General features: G+C 36.1%; 1 protein-coding gene across 6 annotated transcripts in view; it reads right to left on the reverse strand.

Annotated features, from left to right (window-relative positions):
- Window positions 1-27721, reverse strand: part of LRRC4C (leucine rich repeat containing 4C) — a 587704-nt gene that overhangs the window by 342797 nt on the left and 217186 nt on the right. Inside the window, exon 1 of one of the 6 annotated variants that reach the window (XM_086892226.1) lies at window positions 7973-8202. The exons of 4 other annotated variants lie outside the window; for them this stretch is intronic. The gene's annotated coding sequence lies outside the window, so the exon portion shown is untranslated. Of the gene's footprint in view, window positions 1-7972; window positions 8203-27721 lie in introns of those variants that run through there. One more of the 6 variants, XM_086892225.1, reaches the window with a different exon arrangement.

Below are 27721 nucleotides of genomic sequence, written 5' to 3' on the forward strand. Positions count from 1 at the left end.
ACCTTCAGGGATCACCGCTCTCAGATCATATTCTGCCATCTAGAAAGACTTCAGATATATCTAGGTCACATACCACACTCCATCCACCCCCCCATACACCTCGGCCGGCCTGACAACTGTAAATATTTTATCACAGAGCTTTAAGTCCTGGCCTATTTCTTCGGGATATTTAGAACTTTAAATAATCATTTGGCTGTAAACAACTTATAATACACATCTTTCCCCTCACTCTAGCACTGTTGGCTGTTTCAGGGCAGAATTTTGGATCTTCTTCCTGTCTCTGGGCCAAATGGAGGATTTCCTAATTTTAAAAGGTCTGTTTCTTCCCTGTTACTAAGCAAGCTATTAAAAGTTACTGACAAATCCCACTGGCTACCAAACATTCTCATAGCAGCATTAATTTGCTTTTTTCATTCCCAGTATGTTTAATTTCAAAGATTCAATTCCTGACAAATACTCAGTGTAAAGTACCTACAACTGCTGGTCCACCAGGTTGTTCTAGAGAGTTCAGCCTAGAGCAGTGCACTTGCAGCACATCATTCCCTTTGATGTGCCAGTCAGGAAAGCTACAGGTAACCCTGCCATGGCAGAACCACACAGGGAAAAGACACTGTAAACCACTAAGTAACAAACACTGTAAAAGACACTGTGGAGGGAAGAGTGCAAATCCAAACCCTCTCCTCTAGCAGCTAGTCACAGAAAGAGCAAATCAAACACTTCAGCTGTATGCATTCTCAGGATATCTGGAGTATGATTTTTAGCCAGCGATCCTTGTGGGTGAGGATTCGCCTTTATGAGAGTAGGAAAACCACTCAGCTCAGAAAACTCAATGGAAACATTTAAAATACAATTCACACAGCAGATGGAGAATTTCCTACAAATGATGAATTGACCTTCAGATTATTCATATTATTATTCATATATAAATTGCAGCAGCAAATTTCCTTCCAAGACATTGGTGTAGACATAATGACTATTTAAGGAACAGTACAAAATTTCTATGCAACTATTTACAAATGCAACACATTCCCTTGTGTCTCAGCTGATGGGTACACATAAAACCAAGATTTACTTTTTTCTGTAGTGAAAGGTACCTATTCAGGATGACAAGATGCACAAGTCCTTCCGTATGTGGGAAAATTCCTTATTTCTTGTTTATTTTCTTTTCTTTTTCTCTTCATGTCCAAAGAAAGTACCAGATGCAAATGATGTAACAAATTATGATCACAAGCAAGCTGCATAAAAAGAAATTTGAAGAAAGATGTTTTTTCCTCCTTTCCTTCATGAACTGGGCAAGATGAAAAAATCCATAAGGTTATTTGCAAAATAAAGGAATAAAACATGTTGCTGCTGTAACCAGAGGGTCACATCACTGTCTTGTAGCGAGAGACTGAAATGCTTGTCTCCCTCTACTGCTTCATCAGATAGACAACTAATAAGAATCTCAAGGGGCAGTCATAACAAGCAGCACCCTAGATAGAGCCTGTCTGTCACCTGAACAGGCATGGAAGCAGGCAGAATGTCCCTTTCTGATGTCCCAGACTTCTTTAGCCTGCAGGACAAAGCTGAGAGAAAACTGAAAAATCTCAGTGTTGTGATACTCACAGAACAGAGATGAGCTCAGAACCAGACTTTCAGTTTCTATAACTGCTTAACTTGAAGCACAGTATAACACAGAACCACCAAGAAATAGAAAATTTTCTGTCAACATATCTATAAAAGTGAGTTTTAAAGTAAAGGGAACCAGAACTTCAAAGGAAAGAGAAATTAATTGTAATATTGAGAAATTAATTGTAATGTTGCAAGAAGCCCTTTCTACTGCCCTCCCTCCCAGGACACCCTCTTCTCCCACCACAAGGCTGTGTCAGTTAATGCTTTGAAACTACAGATGAGATTCAAGTTTGGGATCAAAAATGCTGCTGGTACTTCTTCACAGTCTGGAACAGCTTTCTACAGGGAACTTGATTATCTGCATGGCTGCTATGGCAGTGCCTCCCTAACACACAAACATCCATAGAAGAAGGAATTATTAGAGTCTGAGAAATATTTAGTCAGTGAGTCTTTGATTGTACACCTAGTTTATAAACAAAACAGACCACATGAAAGGCAGGTTCACTTCTTTGTACAAAATCAGATACAGATGCACAGAATTATTATAGCATATGCTTCATTCCTAACATCTGTATTCCAGAGATTCTCCTAAACTCCTTAAGGTGGCCTGTTTTGAAAAAAAACAAATTCCCCCCTAAAGGAAAAATAACATGATGTCACATTAGTCACTAGGATTACATGTAGTCTAGATTGAATTGGCCTTCCTTGGTGATGCAAGGGAAACAAGACTAAATAAAAAGAACCTGCTAAAGGAAGAAAAACCTTGATGAGTGCAAAATCACTTGGCAGATATGAATATAGTTTTTACTGCTATCAGGACGGATGGGGTGGGAGGGAGAGAAGGGTACTTAGATTTTTTTGTGAGTTTGTAGGTTTCATTGGGGATGGGTGTTTATGTTGGTCTGGGATTTTTTTAATTCCACTGCTGTTACTCAGAGAGTTTGACAGTCTAATAAGATCTGCCTAGAACTGGATTGTAAGTTTACATTACACAGCATGTTTTCTGTCATTATTACACTGTACAGTAGGATAATGGTCTTAATACACAGTGCCAGAGGCAGAAAAGGCTTCTGAAAATCACTTAGGAATCAACACTGCAGAAAATAATCTGAATTTTTTTTTTTTTTACTATTACTACTTACGAAAATACAAATTCAAAATTACTATTATACAGTGAGAAAAGCTATAACCAGCAGCATCCTGATCCAGAAACATCTGGAAATGAGTCAGTGCAACAAGCTGCCGCTTCAAAAATACAGCTTATCAGTCCCTTAAGAAGGCAATAAATTTAAGGGAAACAAAAAAATATGAGTCAAAGTTTATATCCATTATCTAGAGCTGGTGACATAATACTCCTCAGGTCTCAAAGTGAAGCCATTTTCACTTATGATGAGAAAACTGTATGAAATAAATTCTAACACAAAAACTAGAACAGAATGAACAAAACTAGGACTTATGAAGGATAAACCAAAAAGTATCTGAAATTAGGAAGAAAAAAAGAGACTTGTTTTTAGGAAGGGAATTTGTTCTAACAGGGGCCGACTTTAAGAGTACATGAGACACTAATAATTTTTTTAATTATGTTAAATATCTGATTTCTGATAATGAAAAAAATAGCACTGAAAAGGGAGGGACTATGGAGGGTATTTCTACCAAATTATTTATCTTCTATTCTTTAACCAAAAGTCATACTCAGCACCGCAGAATCAAATGATTAAACATACCACACCTGTTTTAAGTACCAGTCACCAAAAACAAAAGAATGTATTTGTTAATTTGAAAAGTATATTGATGCCATAGTGGTGACATGATTCTAGCTTTAGGGAAGACCAACGATTACTAGGCCTTGATATGCCCAGGAAGAGAAGTCTCGTTCTTTTACTCTAGCACCCCAAATTCTAAATGAGGGGGCAAGCAAGGGAGTAGTGGCCACTGAAAGCATCCAGGTTTGGGGCTGCTCTCCCCCTCCCCAGGGCTCTCATGAACACTTACAGAGACAGAATATTAGGCCACATTCACCATTGCTCTTCTGGCCCTACAGGGCCTATGATTCTCCCATAACTCACCTTCTTTTTAGGCAATTGCAGAAAAGCCACCCAGCCATGAGAATAAGAGAATATATAATTTGTGAAAAACTTGCCTGGTTTTTGTCATACGATGCAGCATGTCTTGTCAGTTTGCTTCAAGTTAACGAGTTGCCTTCTGTAGGTCTTGTATTTCCCTCGTGCACTTCCATATCAGAAACATTGGTGCTTACAGAAGAGGGAAAGGAGAAATAGTTCCTCTAATCCTCCTCAGGTTTGCTGTAATTTAATTTCAACAGCCTACCCACTCAATCTGCTTGAAGACCTAGTGCAGCTGGAAACTACTCAGTCACTAAGGAAGATGACAGCATTGACTTCTCATCATCATAAAGTCTAGTGTAAGATTCATATCAAATTCCAGTCAAGTCCTCAAAAAATAAGGTTACATGTCTTCCTAACGTTCAACCACAGTGTGAGTTTTCAATTTGATAATGCTTTTCATAAATTTCTTAGCTTGATGTCATTAAAAAAAATCCACTTTACTTGAATAGCTTACTCTCAGGAAAACGTAAAATAAAGTTCACTAGCAAAATTACACTATTTGGTTTTATATTGGGCTCTGCCAGTAAGAACACTCTTTGCTATTTCCTTTACCGAAATAATCACCGTTAGAAAACCTCAGACAGCAGCTCTCATTTAATTTGTAATATCCGGCTTGATCCTAGACATTATATTGTTTAAAGGGCACATACTGGAAATTACATGTAATTGATTATGGCTGACTGTAATCAAGTTAAATGTTTTGATAAAACCAAAGATACCATCATTGTTCTGCACCAGACTTGGCATTGCATTTTCCTCCCTCTAATATCAGAATAATAAAAAGAACTAATTATTCAGGAGAAAATACATCCAAAACTTCTGAAAAGGAAGCAACAGTCATAAATGTTGTTCTGAAGATGGAAATATTTAGCATCTGTTGGCTCTGGAATTTAGATCCCTTCAAAACAAGCAGGCATGTTGAGGACTGTAATGCATTTAATACTCCAGAGAAGTGCTATGTGCAAGGTGTGATGAATTACTGTGAATTAATGTTGCAATTTTCAGGGTAAGAGCTAACTATATCAGGGATGTATCACAGAATGCAAAATGCAACACTGCTGTAACCCTCCCTAATTAATGTTTTGCCTGTTTGCTGAGCTACCTTTTCCTTTCCATTGGTAGTAAAGCAAAAAAAAAAGCTTGAAAGTTTTCATTAGAAAACACATGTTAAAAAAATAGCGATTTAGGTCTCAGTTCAGTTGTCAGGTAAGAACAAAGGGTTAACTTATAGGGAACTAAAACTTATCTAATACAAATAAACCCCTACAACTTCAGCCAAACATTTTGTGAAAACCAATATGGATACACTGAGGCATGCCAGTGAATTACTAATCACTGAGAACTTGCTTTATGTGGTTCAAGGACTTTGGATTGAACACTAAACAACTGAACAGTTTCCCATGGTTTATCAAAGTAGCACACACAAGCTTCTCTTGTCTAAGAAAAGGGTGGATAGTGCAGGGAGAGCATAGCACTAAGGTTCTGGAAAGAGATAATGCACAACATGTTACCATCTCAACTTCCTTTGATCATGTTGGCTTCAGGGCTTCCTGAATCACTAATTCCTGTTAATACTCAGTCTGCTGTCACTGACTGACACTGGTACTGCCATCAAATCAACCAGTTTTACTTCAACACACTATCATGTTCTCAGACTCACTGCTATGGATCTGCTCTTTAGATTAGACACAACCCAGAGCAGAAACCAGTTTTGCCCTTTTCAAGTAGCACAGGGTAGAGCTGGGTTAAGACTTCCACCATCTCACAGTTGGCAAATGCAGTTTTAGGAGATTTCAACTCAACTGCAAAGTAAACTCTTAAATATTCATTTCTGAAATTACTTGAAAGCAAAAATATGCCAAATTTTGGAGGAATGGGAATGAGAGACTGCACGACAGCAGAATTCAAGTGAATTTGGCAATACAGAAACAAGTTCTGTTCCTGGTGTACTACTACTATTCTAATAAAAATAGACCAGGAAAATTCCAAGTGCAGTACAACTCTCTGCCGGCAGATATGAGCAAATAATGTAAATTTACAAACAAGGCCTCACTCTAATTCAAAAGCATCAGAGACAAGGTTCATATTCTGTACATTTCTTTCCAGCTAGGTATTCAGCTCAATGGCTTTATTCCTGAAAACATTTGCCAAGATTATGTTTGAACTCGCTTAATTAAAGTTTGTAAAGTGCTCTATGATCTATCAGCAGAGTCATGCTACAGCAGTAAAGTATTATGTCAGATCTACAAAAATATGAACTTAGCCATTCATCAACCGAATGAGGTTTCTCTCACTAATTGCAATAGGCTTTGAATATGATCTAATTTCCCACAAGTATTATATTTTGCTTAGAAACCACATAAGTAAACACTACTCCACCCTATATCTACCACTAACTTAATTGCAATACCAGCTGAGGAATCTCTCCTTTTGTTCATGGATTTAAAGATCTCTGTTGTTTTCATATGCAAGTCAAAGTTCACCTTCAAAGTATTAAGACTTCATCCAAGCTTAAGACTCTTTCCGTTATCTTAGCTGAGATAATTGATTTTCTTACTTCCTTTTACAAAAAGAACTCAATATGATAATGAATTCCCAAGGAAAGCCCCTGCCAAAGTTAGAAATATTGAAAAATAATTGGAGAGATGGCTTATTTTTCTGAAACGCAGTGTTATAATTTAGAGTTCAGTGGGCCTTTCTAAATGCATACAGAAAATGTGACATGGCCTAAATTGACAGCATCAAAGGCTAATAGAAAGAGCTAGTAGACTAAAAAGGAGCAAGCAATTACACTCTGAAGATGGGTGGGCTCAATTCTCCGGAACTACAGATCTTAACTGCTACTAGATTGGGAAGTTCTGGAGAAGCCATGTGCTGGGACTGATCATCCCACTATCCATTTGGATTTGAACCACAATGTATTTGATGAGCATTGCCTGCTTATGGAATAGAGGCTGCTTAGGGAATAAGAAGGGTTGTTTTTTTCTGTCCTTGCTTCTTAGGAGGCAAGGAGCCTTTCAGATAGCTGTGTTTACACCTGCTGGATAGAATCCCCACAAATAAATCTGTCCTTTTAACCTGAATTTCTGCCTCATACGAGACTTCCGTAACCTCCTATTTCAAACCTAATGCCTTTGTTGCTCAACCCTCATTATCATTATTCCCAGTCCCTTCCGCCAATCTCTGTGACTGCACACACAATTTTCATTTTCTTCTCATATTCTTGCTAGTAATTTCTCCTCCAATTTAACATTTTATGAACTCTACCTCTGTACTGTATTTAATACCACCTCATTTCTACACTTCATTTGCTTACCTTCACATTTAATATAGGACTAAACATATATTAAACCATCTTCATGGCTATAAAAACCATCCTTTGAAATTGTTTCTCAACAATGAAACAGAAAGAAAAAATTGGCAAATAACAAAAAAAAACCAGAAGAAACAGAAGAGAGGGACTGACTACAAAACAGAGCTACAATACAGCTAGCTTTAAAATCTAAGAATATTTAGATATTTTTAAGCTACTTACACTAATTCAACATGAAATTTTGGCAAACATGAAAGGTACAAATGTTTTATAAACACATTACTACCTGTCCTCTATGTGCACTAAAATTGTGTTCTCTCTTCCAGTCTTGAATATATATAAAATATACATTCAGCTACAGAATTTCCCTTTTACAACTTCAGCTATTCTGGCATTCTGTGAAATGTTATTATTTAAAAGTTCTTTAAGGTCCATATTTTACACAGTAAGCAATATTAAAAATAGATGCTCTTTGCCTTCATTCCAAATGATTTAAGCTCCCACCACATACATAATGTTTCATGTAATCATAGAATGTCCTGAGTTGGAAGGGACAAATCAGGATCAGCCAAGCCCTGGCTCTGCACAGGTCATCCCAAGAGTCACACCATGTGCTTGAGAGCATTATCCAAACACTATTTGAACTCTGTCAGGCTGGTGCTGTCACCACTGCCCTGGGCAGCCTGTTCCAGTGCCCGGTCACTTTCTGAATGAAACACCTTTTCTTGACACCCAGCCTAAACCTCCCCTGACTCAACTTCAGAACATTCCCTCAGGTCCTCTCACTGCTCACTAGAGAGAAGAGATCAGTGCCTGCCCCTTCTCTTCCCCTCATGAGGAACTGCAGTGAGGTCTCCCCTCAGTCCCCTCTTCTCCAGGCAGAACAGGCCAAGTGCCCTCAGCCGCTCCTTACGCAGCTTACCCTCAAGACCCTTCAGCACCCTCAAGGCCCTTCTCTAAGCTCTCAGTGCCTTTCTTATATGGTGGCACCCTGCAGACAATATTCAAGGAAAGGCTGCCACAGCTCAGAGCAGAGTGGGACAATCCCCTCCCTTGCCTGGCTGGTGATGCTGGGCCTGGTGCCCCCCAGGACAGGGTTGGCCCTCCTGGCTGCCAGGGCACTGCTGGCTCAGATCCAACTTCCCATAGTCCAGGACCCTCAGATCCCTTCCCATGGCACTGCTCTCCTCTCTTCTATTAAAATGTCTCTCATTCCCCAGTCTACACACACAACCACATCTGAACTCAAATCTATTTGTTCATTTGTTTTATGCTCTTAAGCTGTCACTAGGGAGATTTGAAAACACCTGAGGTTTAGTTCTCAGTAGGCAAGGCCCTTTTTCAAAAGGGTTTATCTTCTTATAATTGGACATTTTATTATAAGACTCAATACAGATTTTTACCTTAAAATGAAAATCCTACTCTCTGGGAACTGAGATCACATTTATAAACCTCGATCAGCAAGTAATAGTATTCTGTGTGAGAAAGATTGGAATTTTTAAAAAATACAAGGAAATTTTTCACTGAAAATTAAACAGATTAAATTACTCTTTTAATTGGAAACTGCACAAATAGAAAATTGCAGGGTGGTGGCATTTGTTGTTGTTGCTGTTTCCTGGGCTTCAGAGACATGCTCATATTCTGTCTTTACCCAGATAAAACCTGAGATAAATACTGTGCAGACTATGGCAATAAACAGAGAAAATTGTTTCACCAAAAGTACTAGATTAGTATATTACTTTTTTGTGATGACCTAGTCACTAAAGTGTGGAGACCTTGTTCCAGAAAAGCAAGGTAAACTCAATACATTTCAGAAACAGGGAATTATAACAAAGTTTAATTTCTCCACCTCTGTATACACAATTTCTCATCTTCCACTGAAAGGCCAATCAAGATGTCTAATCCTTCTGTACACCCTTCAGCAATTCCATGATTTATTATAAATGTCAAAGACCATTCAACTTAACAAAGGAAAAGTACAAAGGCTTCAAATTTTGGTTTCTTTTTTTCTTTTTTTTTAATATCTGGCAAAGTATTTTCCCCCTGAAGAAAACTGTAATTGTATATTCACTTATCCACTTAATGATCCACAATGATTTTTCACTTGGTATGTGTAGTACCCATACAACAAACATCCACAGAAAATCCTCAAGTTAAAAGTATAACCTACTAAGCAGACCAAAATATACACAGTTCTTCAGATAGTGCTGAATTGGGATGCAGGAGGTCATTTTTGTGCCCTTAGGCAGCCATTTGAACATAAGAATGTGAGAATTAACACATTCTTTTTAATATGTAAATTACACTGAGAACATAATTTAGAAGACTCCTTTGAACAAACACTTCATTGTCACGAAACTGATAAAGTGTTACACATTTTTGAAGCACCTCTGGCAAGTGACATAAAAATATGGACTACATTCATAATCTTTAATAAAAGTGTAACTTTACAGGACTACAGAATAGTCATTCAAAAAATGAATTTCTGTCTCAGATCCAAAAATAAAAACCTACTTTCATTCTTTTCATAATTACATGCATTTATGTGTTTTCAGGGGAACAGCATGACCTTACCTTACAGAATAAGAGTGAGAAAATTGAGAAAGTTAATTTCTATTAAGAAAAAAATTAAAAGGAAGGACCTTCTCAAAATCATAATCAGTTTCTCCTAAATACTTGAATGCCTGTTGTGATTACCCTCTCATTTATCTTCCAGGTCAGACAAAAAAAGCAAAATACACAATAACATCACAGAACTATATTGCATTCTTGTCCACATTCTGACAGGAGTTGTGGTCACCACTTTCATTCCATGAAAAGTGCTGTGGTATCTACTCTGAGCTACCTTAGCATTTACCTGGTTTCCAGGGATCAGATTCTTCTGAAGGTTGAAGCTAAGTATCAAGTCATGATCAACAGATTTGCCATTCAATTTTTTGATCAGTACGTGTTTTTCCAGAGCACAGATGATTAGGGATGCGCTAAAGTATTGACTGCTTTGTTAAAGCTTTCCGATTCAGTCTTTTTTAACGTTATTGATCCAAGGCTGAGAATAGTACACAGACCTTGGCAAAATGGCCAAAAATAAAGGCTACTGTGCACAAGATGAACAGCTACTGCCTGAACTGCTTCCAGTGGTGAACTGGAATACAAGATTTCACCATGAGGATAATTGATGTCTCCAAGTGGATCTGAAAATAAGACTATTTCCAATTTCCTAAATTTTACAGTACACACATGGAAGCTCTGCCTTTCCAGAAGAATACAGACACTGTGCAATATGGAATAGATAACAGTTGGTGCTACCAAGTGCAAGAAACATTGAAGCAAAAATATGAAGGGTAACTACTAAACTCCCATTCATTACATTTTTAATGGATGCAAGAACTCTGAAGACAGCAAAACAATAATTACTAACAATACATTCGTAACATGCTAATCAACTACATATGTACACAAAAAGGGAAAAGCAGTCCTCTCTGTTATCTCTTGCATGCCATCAAGGGAACACAAAATGTAAATATTCAATTCTAACAGATGTCAGACCTCATGAATGTATCAATTTTCATCCCTGAACAGATATTTTTAACAGCCCAGCGGGAGTGTACACATTTAAAAAAAAAAATCCACATGTTCCAAAACTAAGAACATTTCTTATTTGTAAGAGGACCACTGCATTAGAAAGATTATTACAAGAAAATACTCATGGGAGATGTCAAGCTTCCCTTTGTAATTAAATTTTATTTGAAACTGAAACAAAAGACTTCCTAAAAGAGATGCTTGTAAAGCTCTCAGAACAGTTTTCACTCCCAACAGCCATGCAAGATTTAGAAAACATTTACAATAATTGACTTTGTTCAAAAGCAGAGAACTATTTTGGTTCTTCCTTTCCAGAAAAAAAAATTATTAAAAAATCAGTGTAATTAGACAAACAAAAGCAAAAGCACTCTCCATGTTAGAAACGGTTTGGGCTTTTGCTCTCACTCATGTAAGCTATCATATTATCCTTCTTCCATCCAGCTGCCCACGAGGACTTTTTTTAAAGAAAAGGTAAAAATTTCTTTGTATTATCAATGAGGTTGACAGCAAAAACCAGTGATACAATTAATCAAATTTATCTTTGTTCTACACAGAGATTTTCATGAACCTGTTCTCAAAAAGACATTATTTGTAAAAATACTGTTTCTATAAACTTATAATTGTTTGTGTGCAACATGTAAATTCAGAAAATTCTCAAACTGTTCTAACATGCCAAATTCTTTTTCCTAAATTTATTACAACTTCTTCTGAACTTTTGGAGTGGTGAAAAGTATTTCTGGAATTTCTGGGTTTTTTCCTCACTATTTTCAACCCACAAATATTTGAAAATTTGTTCCAAAGCTAGATTTAATTATTTTTATGGATGGACTAACTTGCTGCTCAAGGGAAAACTGACAGAGGAACAATCAAATGAAACAGATGAAAATAAAGCTCCAACCCAGCGGGAAAAACATAGGGATCTTTTTCAAACTTATGGATAAAATGTTAAAAAGTAAAAAAGATTAATCTAAAGGACAGAAGACAAGCACAGTCTCAGTCTCAGTACTTGAACTTCAGCCAGATGTGAGATACAGCAAAATGCCAAAACACAGCAAAAAGAAAGCACTTGCTATAGTTACCATTTCACCTCCAATGACCTCATAGGTAATCAGAACTGCTTTAAATGAGCAATGATTGGAAGGAGAAAGATTTGTGGATGACTTTGCTTGTTGTAATATCATGATCTAGTTAAGAAGAAATATGAAAAATATGATACCAAGGACTTCAGTTCTAATTTTCTTGTAAGGTCTAGACAAAGTGAGCAAACTTTTTTCTTATTCACTCTAAAAAGTCAGCAGAAAAAAGTTATCTAAGAAACAAAGGAAAAGCAGTGAGGGACAAAATTATTTCTCATTAGCAAATGAAAACTCAATTAAACAAAATTAACATTACAAGGAAGACAATTATTAATATATTATAATTCTCAAGAAAGAAAACGCTTAAAACCAAACAGACTCTACAACAGCACAAAACTAGGAACAAAAATGTGAATTGTGAAATTATATTTCAAGATTGTATATAAATAGTGGTCTGGAGACCTCCCTGGATAGGTAACAAAGATTAGATTCAGTTTGGTCATGATATGAAAAGAAAACAAATTAAACAATCATCTGACACATAGTGCAATATTGCAAGTCCTTTCTGGATTGATCTGTCACCTTCAAAAATTTCACCCTAAATCTCCCATTCCCTGCAAAGTGAGACTTCATTAATTTGACTTTAGCAATATGTACATGCACAAAAGTATCCCACAGATGCACACAAGAGAAATCATGGGCTAGATATATCCGGCTGCCATCCCAAGCAACCCTCTTCAAGAACCAGACAAATATCCAAATATCTACTTTATATACTCAATCAGAAATAGGAAATTTAGCAACTCAAGATAAAAAGAGCAGGCAAACAGTAATAAACAAAGGTAATTTCTTCTATTACTTCCACAAGAAGTAAAAAGAAAACTTTCAAAGTCAAAAGTTAGAAAAAATACTCACTGAATTCTAAATTTATATATGGAATTCAAACGCTTAGAATTTCCTTTCATGCAACAAATAACAACCATACAGAATCTAGAAGAGTTCCTACGGGAGCCAAAAGCTAATTTACATCCTTTAAAAACTGTAGGATCCTAAAGTTAAAGAGCAAAACTTCCCTTATAAGTCACCATCTACTCTCACATGGGCAACATGATTACTGTAAGCAAGAACAATATATTATCAGTCTCCAGTGCAATTTAAAGCAAGTGTAAGAATTCCTTAAGAAGAAAAATTACCTCACACAGGAAAAATATTTTGGGAAATGAACTGTACTGCAAAAAGAGACAATGTGCAAACGAAAGAGAGACTAGTGAAGACTTTGGGATTTGACTTGAAATTGCTTGCAGCTGAAATAAATGAAAAAGCCTACTAGGAGACCATTTTTTTCTGAATCTGAAGAAACAAAAGAGAATAGAAAATGGCAGAAAGAAGAATAAGGATTTTAAAGATATACTGGAAACTTCCTTTTCCTATTCTGCTCTCTCCGTCCAGTGACACACAAAAAGAACTAACCTTTTCAGCAGAAGAAACCAAAGCAAAACAAAATTTTCCTTCACAGATTGCAGAAACACTCAAAAATTGGCAGTTTCAGTGAATCTTCTTTAGTGCTTCTCTAGCTGCAAAAAGGTGGGGTAAAAGGGAAGAAACTTCTCTGAAAACAAAAGCAAACTTCTGTTCTAACAGAGGAATATAGACAAAAAATGCATCCTCTCAAACCTCAAAACTGACCTTCAGTTATAAATGTTTCCTAAAATTCGTACTTTTATCCCCCAGCTAAAAGTTCCAGAATTAGCATTTTAAATGAATCACACTGGTTTACTGCAAAGCACTTTGGCTCAAATAGTGCCCATATACACACATCCCTTTTGAGTTCACCTGTTTTGTCTTAACATAATTCTAAGCCTCATGAGCACTAAAAATGGCTTTAAATTTTAAACCAATCTGACTGATGCATAAATATATGATAAAAGCCTGAAGTAAATGTCGGATATCAGGATTTATTCTTCTCAGGAACTTAAAAATAAATAATTCTGAATTGGTTTTGATATTTCCAATTTTGATTTCAATTTCAATATTTTGCTTCATTTTTGTTAATGCCATTTAATACTGATTCAGTGGCTATTAATTACAGAAAAGCAAGAGAAACTAACCTTGCACTAGTCACAGACATGAGCAGTGGAACACAAATGCATGTGCCACTTTTCTTATCAAGATAACTCTCTCTACACCAGCGTTTTCTTACAGTGATATACAAAGTCTGATAACCACAATCCATGAATGGCTCAGTGGGTTTAAAAAAAAAACTATATACCAACATACATCTACTCAAATGGGCAGATGCAGAAATGCACATGTATGAATTCAAACACATACTGAGAATCCTTCTGTTCTTCAGAACATCATTTCTTGCATATGAATGGGGGAAAAAAAAACCCCCATAACAAAAAGTATCTTTTCCATGTATGTGGGAAGAAATGTAAAAATAAGAATTGAAATCACTCAGTAAGCATCAAAACAAAAGCCAGTATTAAAATGTAGATATCTACAATCCCACAACAGTACATTATATTAATTTGTCAATTCTGCTCTGACTTCTGAGCTTTTTTTTGTTTTCCCTATAGCCTTAGGTTATATCATGCACCTGCACAACAGATGGCAAAGCCGTGGGCCACTGCCTTAAAGACCCAGCACAGGGACCTGCAGCCTTCTCCAGACATCTGTATAATTACCAAGGGAATTTTCACCAAAAACCTAGGAATTGTTTGTCTAACTCTCTGAAAAGGGATACTTTTTCAGTACGTTTTCAGTGGAAGATGAAGGAAAAATTGCAGATTCACTGATCATCTTAGAAAACAAATTGGGATACTTTAACAGTGAAGCATCTTCTGTGACTACTTTGGCAAAAATCACTTCCCAAGGGAAAACAATTAGAAGCAAATGATACAAGATGAACAACGTCAGGTCCAGATCACACAAGAGAAAAGAAAATAATCTAGTACAAAGAAACACTGTAAATCTTATACAGGTCTCAACTCACCTTTTAATATGTTTCTATTTATTTTAATTTTCTTATAATTCATGAAACTTTGAATTATTCTGATTCACTCAGAAAATAAACCATTTATATATAATTTCTATATATAAAATTTATATATAATTTTCCATTTTTATAATGTTATTCGCAGAACAGATCTACCCCTTTACTGGGTCTCACTTGGCAAAGTTGCCATATTTCAGCAACAGCTCAGCCCAAGCCTGCTATGATGCCAGATAGTGATTCTATAGCACATTTTGTGTCAGTGGAAAAATCCATACAGGCTGACAACTTCCTCCTTCTATACTTACAACAGGTGAAAAGGCAGAACAATAAAAAGCTGTTCAAAGAGCAAGATAAACATAGGGGTTTTCTTGCACATGGTATTTACTAGAACTCTCAGTAAAATGTAATAAAGCCAACATGTCCATTTTTATTTCTACAACTGATGAGGTTAAAACATTGCTTACTCTTTTGCATCTTCTAGCAACTTTTCAAAGGATTGGTGCTTGTGGGAACCCAGACCTGTTCTGACAAAAATATAGCAGTGCTATTAGAAAGCCAAAATATACGATATTGAGCATTTTAAACCAATACTTTGTAGCATGAAAAAAATAAACATTTATCCCAAAACTTCACTGACTGTTTCTTATTGGATAAACGTAACATATTTGCCTATTTTAAGTTTCCTTCATATGTTTCTTCTTTCTTTGTTTAATGTTCTGTATCACATGAAAAAAATGTGAATATAAGAGGCCAGATGAGAAGAACCTGCAGCACTAGAAAAAGGAGCACACACTCCAGAAAATCTATTTTAAAAAAAAAAAAAAATCCTTCTCTTTAAGGGAAAATCCATGGAAAACTGGAGCAAAACTAAATTTAGTTAATATTTTGTAGTTTAAATTACTGTTTCTATAAGCATTACTGCAGGACATAGTAACAAGTTAAATCAGTTCAAACTGTGCTGAAGCACCAGGAGAGAATTAAATAAGGGTCTGAAAAACTGTACAATGATTATCATTATTTTAAGATTTAATACTCAAAAGAAGACCTAGCTCTTCCTCAGTGTTGCTAACAATTAGAGACCGAGCACCAGACAAAGCTTGTAACATTATTAATGACTAAATTGTTGAAAGGGGAACCTTTGAAATCAGTGACACTGACCTTCAAAAGGTCTAAAAAAAAGATTTAAAAAAAGAAGCCTCAAATTAATTGACCAGTATGTTAAATCATTTTGCGGAATGTCTCAGAATACATGATTTTGCATAACAACAGAAGTAACACCCAGGCAAGGTGGAAGAAAAACTGAAAGAAAGCGTACAAAGAAGCTTCTTTTATATCAGACATTGATACATAATTGATATCAGACATTGTCTGATACAGACAGAAAAAACTGTATGCTGCAAAAATGAGTACAGAAAAGATACAGAATGTCCTAGGGTGATTTTACGATGCTTGTATCCCCAATTGTCTCTTCTGTTTATGCTGAATACTCAGTTCTGCACGTTAAAGACTGATTCTGAGAATGAAGAGGGGGAGAAGAAACCACAGTTTGTTTCCAGAAACTGCATTTGCTCCCCCTCATCCTTCTCTTGGACTGTGTTGTCTGCACCATGGTCATGTGGGAGAGAGCTCTCTTTTGCTTTTTAGTTAGTGTGCTTTTTAGCTAGCTGAGGCAGAAAAGTTTCCCAGACTGTGGCTTTTCTTTTTCTTGGAACTGATCAGCCCTGCTCTGGACTGAGAACCCAGAAGAGCACCGGGAGCTCACACCTGTGGCCCACCTGAGACACGGCACTTCCAACTTCAGAACAGAGAGAGGTTTTATTGTTAAATATTCATTTTTATGTTTGTGAATACTTGGCTTGTTAAATAAACAGGTTTTATTCCACTTTTCTCCAAGGAAATATGTTCCCAAACCAGCTGGGGGAAGGGCCCCTAGAATCTGCTTTCTAGAGGGACCCCTTTGGAAGCTTCCTCCCAGATTTGCCCTAAAGCAGGACAAACACATTCTTGGAAGTCCCAGGTGGAAACACCAATTAAATGTAGTGGTTTTCGTTTGCCAATCTGAGTCAATATTCAAAACTAGCCAGCTGATTGGTTCTGTCAAGTCCAAAGGGAGCCTCCAAGGTCCTTACAGGGAATCACTTCCATAGCTCCTAGATTTTTCCTTAACTAAAAACCAAATATGTTAAACTACGACACAGGCTTTCTCTTATGAACAGTGTTTCCTCACATAATCAGATGCTCTGAAGTACCCAAAACTGAGCACCAGAAAGCTTTTTATTATTTGCATAAATAATAAATAATATAAATAATGTATAAATAATTTCCTAATTATTAAGTAACTTCATCTACATTCTAGAAATACAGTATTTTGTCATCACCTCAGAAATAAAACATTCTACAGGAATGTACCATCTATATCCCATATCCAGCTTATACTGTCTACAATCAAGGCTATCCAAATAAATTTGGTATTAAAAAGCAATCTGCTTAGTGACTCAACAAGCTGGGGGAAAGTGAAGTTTTCTGAGTCACAGAAAAGATTCAACACTGTGCAGGCAGATTTTGTTTTATTAACTAGAACTGTGTAGGATTTAATGATTTGAATGAACCCTCTCTTTATGAAATGAACTCAAAATCTTCCTAAAGTGAGAACATACACACATCTGTCAAATATAATCAGGAGAGTACATGTACTGCACATATGCACATGGTGCTTGTATTCTGACAAGTAACAAAAAATCCAAAAGCTGTATTCATGGATTCATGGTTTAGAGGATCCAGTTGTGTATTCATCTTTGTCTGAGATACATCAAACCAGAAGCAGCATAAAAAGAGTGTACAAAAAATTTAAGTTAGAGGGAGTGTCCACAACCAGGTGCTTGCTATCACTTTGGCATCACTAGATTGAAGCAGGTGGAGAGGAAGACAGTTTCATTGAAGAGTTACAATCCAAGACATTTTAAAAATAGTAGAGTAGTGCTGTATTCCTCTTGGATATCACTTCAATGACCTTGGGTTTGGGAAATCCTAAGGTTAAGTGCCAGAATTATTTTTCTGTGCTAATTGAGATGTTAAAAACAAGTCCGCTTATTTCTAAACTGGATGAAGTCCACACAGCTACATTCAGGGTCTTATCCCCTCCCTAAACAAAGGATTCTTCTTTCAGAGAAGGTCATAATACAAATAATTCGATGGTTTTAATCAATTAAACAATTACAACAATCAATTAAAAATTTCAGTTCTAAACCTGAAGTTGATGTCAAATTCATGATTTATTGATGAAAATAAATAGAGGACTGCTGCAGCTTTCTCATCAAATCTTAACAATAAATTGTGCCTCATGCCCAAAACTACATTTCCAGTATAGCAGTTACTGATAATGCAAACATGGCAAGGATACTATGATATGACATGTAAAGGTGTAGGAACAGCGCAAGAAAACCAATCACCACAAAGTCTTCCAATCATGATGCTGGACTGAGTCTCAAAAAACTTACTTCACACATATGCTACAGGATTTATTCCCTATGTCCCCATCCTTTGTTCTCAACAGTTGCTCTATGTTTGTTCCTAACCAAGGAGAAAGAGTGATAGTTCTCCCATTAGCTGTCTCAGCTCACAAGACCTTCTTGGAAAAAGAGAACAAAAATAGAATAGAATTTTTGAGTTCAGTCATAACCTTCTCTAGTGGCTCAATGCATCAGAGAAATGAGACTTCTTTTAACATAGTGTATCCTAGTACCATACGAAATATTCCCTCAGTTCTTTTCACAAAAAAAACCAAAAAAACAAAGCATTAAATCCTACCTAATATTTCACACTTCATTTCACAGCAATTCCTGCAATGAGGGACAGTGAACAACCATAATGAAGTCTACATCAGCTGTGACAATGAAATTCTACCTACATTTCTCCAGATTCCCTAACAGGCTAATTTTGGCTGTGCTAACTTCAACCATATTACAGCCACTCAGAGTTTATTACTTGACTTTTGCCTAAAATGGCAACAGCTTTCAACATAAAACTTCCATCAATTCTGAGGGACCTATGAGGAAGTAAACACCTTTGCCCCACCCATGTTAAAGAAAGGATGCAAGAATAAACAGCTAAACAAATAATGGTTATGTTAAAATACATTACCAAATATTACTTACATTATCATAATGTTCAGTAACTTAACATTTCAAAAGAAAATGAATACAAAATCAGTAGAAGACCCAGATACAAAATATTATTAAAGATACGGCAAGACTCTTATATGAAAATATAATTTAAAAGTATGGATTAAATAGATTATTAATCTTCTTCTTCCAAATAGAAGATTAATTATGAGCAGTTATACTAGCAGCCTTCCTCCCTCCTTCCTCCCCCCAAATCACTCTTGTGCTAGCAATAGATTTAATCCAGGTTGAATAGATCATTTAAACAAGGCAGTTTACCTTGAACAGTCCAGTCTCTCTGAGTAGAGTTGTGTCAATATCAACAATTTCAGTAAATAAATCAGCAGGGAAAATGTGTCAGGAAATGTGTAAATGGCTGCTACTTCTACTTACTTTAAGATAATAGATATAAGCATACAAACAGACACACACTTACGGTTTATCTGATGGTATAATATTTTTTTTTGGAACAGAGAGATGATCCAAGTCACACAAAATCACAGCACTTATTAGCATTTTGTGGTGGTAAGTTTCTTAAAATTATGTGCATGGAACAAGTCATAGCAGTGAAAGCATTTTTCTTTTCAGAGTAAAAAAAAATTATTTGAGTATGCACCCATCCTTCTTTAGGAAAAAAGTTACTGTTTATGTGGGAGAAGTTCAGCAGCCTTGTGCTTCTTTTGCACCTCAAAGAAAGAGAAGCACACTGCACGAAAAGCTTCACTGAAGCTTCTCTTCAGAATGCACAAGCCAGCCCTTCATGCTCCACAGGTTGCATGTTAATCACCTGCTGCAAGCTCAGGCTGAGCAGCTCCGATCGATGTCTCTGGAGAGCACACTCCCAAGCATGGACAGCGCTATAAAATGTGCCATAGCATCGCTCGTGGGTTGCTCCAAGGCACATTTTCAACATTCAAAATCCCAGCTATTTCTTTTGATGAGACTGGTTTACAATAAATGAAATAGAAAAACAATAAAGACAGAACAAAGGATGAATGTGAGCAATTATTACTAAGCAAAAAATGGTGACTCAGATTAGCTTGTTGATGAATGACAAAAGCTTGATAACTAAACTCATTGTGTCTTCACTTTGTTCAGTGAATTTGTAGCAGCTATGGGGCTGTTCAGCTCAAATCAATTTGTTAGGAAATGAATTTTAATTATTTGTTTAAAATCAATGCAACTTTAAAGCTGATTCTAATAGTTACTGAAGTACGTTAGTGAGAAAAAGATAAAAATCTCTATATTGCTAATAGGTCTACTAACTCTCAAATCACAATTACAAAGAGAGATAAAAAAAATATGTATTGCTGGAAGTCCCAAAAAAATTTCTGTGTGAGGCACTGGGATATGCAAGAAAATTCCACAAGCATCCCCAATGACAAGCTATAGAAGCAATACATTGTCAGGTCCAGGATCAAGCAGAAATTTTCAGAGCCCACTATCTGCCAATAAAAGGGCTCAGCTGGAAAACTTTGGAGAAGCAGACCTTAAAAATGTAACTCCAGCAGGTCAACTAAAATACAAGGTAGAATCCCTTTCAAAAAGTATTAGTAACCTATTGAAAATGTCCCTTGAAAACAATGAGACTTTCAATAGGTGCTGAAAGGAAGTTTCTGCCACCCCAAAACCACCCCAAATCATGAAATAGCATGCCATGATATCGATTTTTTTTTCCTGACACTTTATGCTTGTTAGCCAAGGAGGCTCTTTAAACCCAATTTGTTAACCCATTATATTTCTGTACCTTGGATTCAGTTATATCCACCAATAACATGTCCTACACAACACTTATCTTTCATTTTGTCCTCTGTTTTACCAAAAAACTCCTACTTGTAATAACTCTAAGCTTCATCTTTAAAGTAATACTTAACTCACTAAAGGACAGCAGCTTAGGAAATGAGTACTGCAGTGGTTGCAAATAGCTTCAGCTGAAACATAAAAGACTAAAGACCTTTTTCTTGTGCTTCTTGACACCAATGAAAAATTAATTCATAGTTCTCTTCTTGGGAATATGAATAATCAAAGTTTAAGGACAGAAAATCTTTGCCAAAGCATCCCCTCAATTTAATCTCTGTTCAAGTTTGTAATGAAAGTTTCCTTAAAAAAACATCATCCTCCCAACTACTAGAATTTTCGTGAAGCCTCCACCCATCACGCTGAAGGAAAAAAAAGTCATTGCAAAGGAAGTAGCAAAAATCTTTTCTTTACCTTCCTTCAATTCCCAATAACAACCTCTTCATTACAAAACCTTTTCTAAATATCAACTGAAAAATATCCCTCCTCCTCTCCCATTCTGCCTCTGTTATTTTCTCCATCTCATAATGCAGTTATTCTACGTGATTCATAGCTATCCTGTGATTATTTTAACATCTATGAGAACTGAGTTGTACTGACAAGCAGTCCACTTGAGAGATCTGGTTTTTGCTGTCTATTTCCTGATTCATTTTGTCTCTCACAGAACTAAGACTGCACGATCAAATCACGAACCTGTAAATAGGTTTGAAATAAGTAGTTAATATCTTGTCTCTATCTGTGTACTCACTGCCCCTTTTACATCACTCCTTTCCCTACACACATAAAGGAAAATGTTGCTGAAAGATCTGTTGCCTGTTGTCAGAAATCATTGTCTATCTTTGTCCTCTGTTGAATTTTGCTTGTAAGGCTCCTGCTCTGTCCCAGATTGGTAGATAGGTAACATATCAATGAACAAGAGGTTTTTGCCTAAGAAATTAATAGCACTTTAAAAGCATTCATCAGATTTTATGCTACCCTGGAGAAGAATTTTACATCTCACAGATGGAGAAATCAAGAATAACTGATTGAGCCACTTGTCCAAAGTAACTCCGTGGCAGATTCAAGAACAGGATGCAAATTCTTTACTACATCCATTGTGCAACACACTTCAAATCAACAGTCAGTATCAATAGAAACTCCTTTTGCTACTTTTCCTGTTTAATGAATCCTTCTGATCAAGCCTGATACTAAGATGTCCCATTACAGAAAGAAGAGATTTTTTTCTTCTGTGCTAATGAACTGCAGTCTTGATCTGAAATGACAGTACTTCAAGAACAGTCAGGGTTTGGATTGTTTGCCATCTGTTCATTAAAGCATTATTTCAAAGGGAAAATCAAAAACTAATCTAAATGACCAATTTTGTGATTTGAGCTCTGTAGGTCATTTATCTCTGAAGACTTAAGATATTTTGGCTATAGTAACTACCTCATCTTTATTATCAAATGCATGAGATAAGGAAATTTTATTTTCACTACAAAGTTTCAAAAAGTAAGAACCACAGACACTTTTCACTATCTGCAGCTCCCACTGATTTCACAGGAGCAGTGAGTAGCAAAAATCTTGTGACTTTTTAGAAAGATTAAAGTAACAGCAACAAATCAAGTAACAGCCTGGGAAACCAAAAATCTGCTCAGGATTTTATGAGGTCACTACTATGGATTTTTCAGAATTTCACCTGCCCACTTATTTACCTGATTTATTATCTGATTCTAGGACACTGTATTTTTGCTAGAGGCATGATTCAGAGAGGTTTAAAAAAAAAGATGATAAATATATTTTATTTGCTCTAATATTTGATATTGTTCTTTCGCTCTTACTTCATGAGTTACAAAAGTAACTTTTTTTGAAGGCAAGAAATTAAATATCTACTGTTTGAAAAGGTTCCCTGCGAAAGGACACTGCTTGTGAGTATTCAAATAGTATAAATAATCCAGCACATATTGATTCTGACTTTATGATTAATGGGATCTCTGAAACTTAATTGCAATAGTTAGAGAACAGTAGAATAGTACTAATCTCCTGGAAGCTGCCACCATTAGTAGGTCGTGATTCTAACAGGAAAAGGCTAGGGCAGTATGAAATATTGCACATTTATTGATACCTTTTGGTTTATCTACCCACCTTCAATAAGAGATGTAGAAGTGACACTTATTAAGTATCCAATACAACCTGAAATAAAGTTACTGACCAAAGGGAAATGTAGAGAGAGAAACCCTGTAGCTTTCAGTCTTAATTCTCTAGAATGAAGTATTCTTTAGAAAAAAGGGCCCAAAGATAGGAACACTGTAATTCTAGCCCTAATATTTTGATCTGCCTATAAGAAATTAAATACCAAAGTCATAAACCAAGGATTCAGTCTTGAACTGATCAGCACAGCAGCAGTTAAAATGCTTCACTTTGTCCTGTTTCATAATTTAGTTCCAGAAATTAAGTGGCAGTCAAGAATTTAGTAGAGTCAGAGAAATATAATTAATGTGTTGGGAAAAGAATAAGATATTAAATAAAAGTACTTATAATTCCAATTGATCAAGGAATTCATTGTGACTTCCAGGACTGGTGTAAAATGGTGGGAATTTGTAGTTCTAACCAGTTTGACAATTAGCTCACCTTTGTGAAAATGTGCCTTTGTATCTGAATGTCAGGACCTTGCTTAGCAACCCTGGTACTGAGCTAAGCTTGCTATTCTGGAGAAGGTAGCCACCTAAAAATCACAATGGAAATTGCTTCCTTAGTTGATATATTTGTATGCTAAGGCTGAAGCATGCCACAGAGCAAGCAACAGTCTTTCATACAGGTTTTGGAAATAACCTAGGCTCTTCAGAGTTCAATCATGCTGCCCAGAACCTGAAATTCAGACATGCCTAGATGTAGTGGCTTAATTCAGAACTAACCCTGCTCACAAAATCAGAGATTATATAGAAATAAATTCTGGAAATCAATTGGCAATCAAGGTAAAATAGAAAGGGTGTGCAGGCAATTTCATTTCACGGAGAGAATGAAGGGTCATCTTTTTAAATGGGGTTTCTGTTTTTTCTTTACCTTAGGAGTCTTAGAAGTTCACTGAACAATTCATTATATTTTTACTTTATTATTATAGCCTGACATCTTTGACCATTAAAAAACATTTATCATTAAGAATTGTGAAATGATGCAAAGTGAAGCAATGATCCATTTCCAACTTGATAAAAAGAATGGCTAGAAGAAGTAATGATGGTCAGACTGCTGTTCAAATGCCTGAGTCTTTCATGTTCAAAGTAGAATATTATTCCCTTTAACTGGGCTTTCCACCCATCCCTTTGGGTAGTTAGGGATGAGCACTGAAGACTGCATTGGATTCACTTATAAAATGTAAGGCAGTCAAAATGTGAAGTTGCTACTTAACCCTACTGCTCATATCACACTCTTGTTACCTCCTTGTTTTTCTCTGAGAAACAGGACAAAAGCAAAAGTATGGCTTTTTAAAGTGATTTAATATGTAAACTTATTTATAAAATTGAAATGTGTGTGTCAGAGTGAATACACCTAAATGGAGAAAAGCAGAGGAAGTTCCCTACTTCAGAGAAAGAAGTGTGTTAACATACATGCAAATTCTGACACACCTTCCTGCACTGAAAGTACTGCAGAGAAACTGCTCATTCCCTATATTGCTTTTTAATGTGAGCTTCTTAACGTGGGCTTTCCTATACACTATATGGCTTTTCAACATTTTTCTCCCATCCTCACCTATCTCTGCTTTCTTCTTCTACCTTCCCAAAACAGCAACCAGATCCATATTAAAAGAAACAAACACAAAAAAAACCACCCCAAAACCAAAACAAAACAAACAAAAAACAAAAACTTGTTATGTAACTGTTTTCATTAGGTGGTTTGGTTTTTTTTTTTAATTAAACAGCCTGGATACACGATAATGGACAATGAGAACAAACTGAAATAAGCATTCACTTTCCATTCTTGTGTGTACTAGAATAGGTCATTTTCCCCACACTTGTTCTAAATCTAATTAAGTCCTCTCAAAATCCCTGCTTCCTAATCATTCATTTCACTTCCAAATTTTCTAAGCAGAACACTTAATTCAAGTAACACCCATGTGTCTCAGTTGTTTTAATTTTTACTGGTTTTTGACACAAGCAGTACTGGATTATAAATGTATAAAGCTACATAAAGGCATAGAATATAATATTTCTGTTGTTTGCATATTTTATCTGCATTTCATTTAAGGCTATGGAGCATTAGCATCTACATTAATTTTCAATGAATGCAAAGCTATTGCCAAGAAAACAGGATTTCTGGCAACTTAACAGGACATGATTATCTCAATATCCAGTTTCTACTCAGGAAATCATCTTTTAGCTTTTATCAGTAAAGAGGTTTTTCCTCTATATTTCTCTTTCAAGACCATGTTGCACCCATCATCACCTGTGACTTATCTCCTTAAAGCATAAATCTTCACCAAAATCCAAGTAATATTGTAAAGGGTGAGCAAAGAAACTTCCAGAGCATGTTCCTTACACTAGCATCTATGCAATGTACCTTTTACAGGGTGTCATGCTGCAGGAAGGCAGCCACTGGAAATTTTGTTAGTTAAATGAGAAATGTAGTGTCTGTAGTTCATAGACAGAGAAGTATGTACACGCTTTCATGTTTCTTCTTAACATTGTACAATACGCCAGGGAAGGATGGACTTTTTTTGTCAAGGACACAGCACAACTCATCTTTTCTCTTCACAAACCTCAAACATTATGTTCCAGATCAGTTGATAGCATTTTCAGGCTAGGGATGGGAAATTCTTCCCAGAATGAGACTTCTAGAACTACCAAGCAATCCAAACAGGGCCCTATCTTGACTGGAGACTACCACTTGGCCACCATAGACAGTAGTCTTGGTAAAAGAAATCATGATATAATTCCTTGGTCTCTGACAGGAGACAACAATGGGGATACTCTAAAGGAAACCTTCCTGAAACAGAACAGATGGAAGGAACTGATAAAAGTTTTTTCTTCAGATACAACACCCTCTTCTGATGTCAAGAGCATCATATGGTAAGTTTAGACTAGTCTTCACTTGGGAAAACAATATATAAGACATCAAACTGCAAGATCTACAAAAAATACTTTAGAAAATTATTCCATTTTCATTCCATGGAACATTTTTCCAAAATGCTTATTCAAAGATCTTATTCCACCTACTCAAAGATTGAGATGTAGAGACTGCATTCTGCAGATGCAGTATTTCCTTATTTGATTATGAATTTACTTCTAAACTAGTGATGGTTTTCACATTTCACCTTCTACCTCCTCAAAAAAATACCCCACATTTTAATAACTATACTCATAGACAAGGAGCTTCCAGAACACGTTTTAAATCATTTTAACACGTTTTAAGCATCATCCAGTATGATGTTTGTTGTCAAGACATAGGTTCTCTTCAGGACAGATTAACTTAGAATCACTGAAACACTGAGGTGGATAAGTACTTCCAGGGATGGTAACTCAACCACTTCCCTGGGCAGCCTGTTCTCTGGCAGCTGCAGCTCCCAACCAGTCTCAGCACTACCTGAGGGCTTCCCAGCTCAGGAAACCTCCCCACAGGTGAGTGATCCAGTGCTCTGTTGCAGGACAGGCTGGGGCTGGAACAGTTCAACTGGGTGAGTGAAGGTACTGGCAAAGGAGCTCCCTGAACCAGCAAATACTTTGGCATCTTCTAGCTGATAATGTAAGATGTCATGATAGTATGTTAATGAACATACAATGGGAATATGATTTGCTTGACTTAAAGAATTTCAAAATAATTTTCAAACTCCAGTTACTGAGGCAGCTTGAAAGTAAAGTTTTTTAATTGAATCTTCTGATATTTGTGTTCCTCATTTCTGGGGGAAAGAATCCATCCAAAACTAGTATCCAGATACTCAAGTTCTCTCAGTCATTAGAAGTAGAGCAGACACCTTACTTGCTGGCAAAAAAAGTCTTTCAACTTTCACGGCAGAGACACAAAATATTGTTGTCACTTCATGATATTTCTTCCCAATGATTCAAGCTAGTTTATAAGCTCCTTAGATCAGGATTTGTAGCTTTAATACCAAATGTCACACAGAATTATAGTCTGACATACAAATGTTAATATAACAACAATTGACCCTGTAGGCATCTACAAATTCTGATCTATCAATGGCTGTCAACATGAGTCAGTACTAACAGCACACTTGGCATAAGTAATATTTTACCATTTTTTAGCAGGTTGAAAAATATTGCTTTTCCTCTTTTTCTTCGTTTTTATGGCTCTAGGTTCCCTCATCCTATTTACACCTAATTTTAGAAAGTGTCTACAAGGATTTCTTCTAGAATTTCAAAGCTTCCTTACCCATGGGTAAGTTTCATCCAGTTTTGCACTGAAATATGTCTGTATGAATTGTTCTATACTGGGGTCTTATGTAGCCACGCATCTCTATGGCAATGCTCACATACAGAAAGAAAATTCTTCTCAACAAGTACAGGTGACAGTTTAAGCAAATGACTAAAATACTTGCCAAACTAAAGTACCAGACTTGCTGGACTAAAAGCAGAAAAAATTAAGAGTAATGAATTTTCCCAACACAGTCTAAAAGGTCCTCTTATGAGCACATCAATGCCTGCAAGCTTTCTGAAGGTCTAATCCAATTGTTCAAACTCTGTATTATCCCCTCCATCCAAATGTAAGAATTCCTCATCAAGCTTAAAAATCAGCTTTGATTTTTTTTTTTTTTAGGCTTTCCTGTGTGAAGAACAAAATAGTTTTGGAAATGACCAAAGAGTGTTTCAATCAAAATAAATTCTTCAAAAGCCAGGCTAGCAGATATGGTTGATAAACCATGATAAACCCCTACATTGCAATAAGAGAAAACCTTTGTTATGACTTTTTCAGGCTAAAAAGTGAAATTATTCTTGGAGATGGTTTTGCATTAGTTTTATATTTAAGAAAAAAAAAAAAATACTTTATTGGACTGGTAGCATGGGAAAAACAAAGCTATTTCAAGTGCACAGTTTTTACAGGATAATACACTTCTACTGCACTTTATGCTATATTTA

The sequence above is a fragment of the Cyanistes caeruleus genome, chromosome 6, assembly GCF_971803275.1.
Source record: "Cyanistes caeruleus chromosome 6, bCyaCae1.hap1.1, whole genome shotgun sequence".
NCBI lineage: Eukaryota > Metazoa > Chordata > Aves > Passeriformes > Paridae > Cyanistes > Cyanistes caeruleus.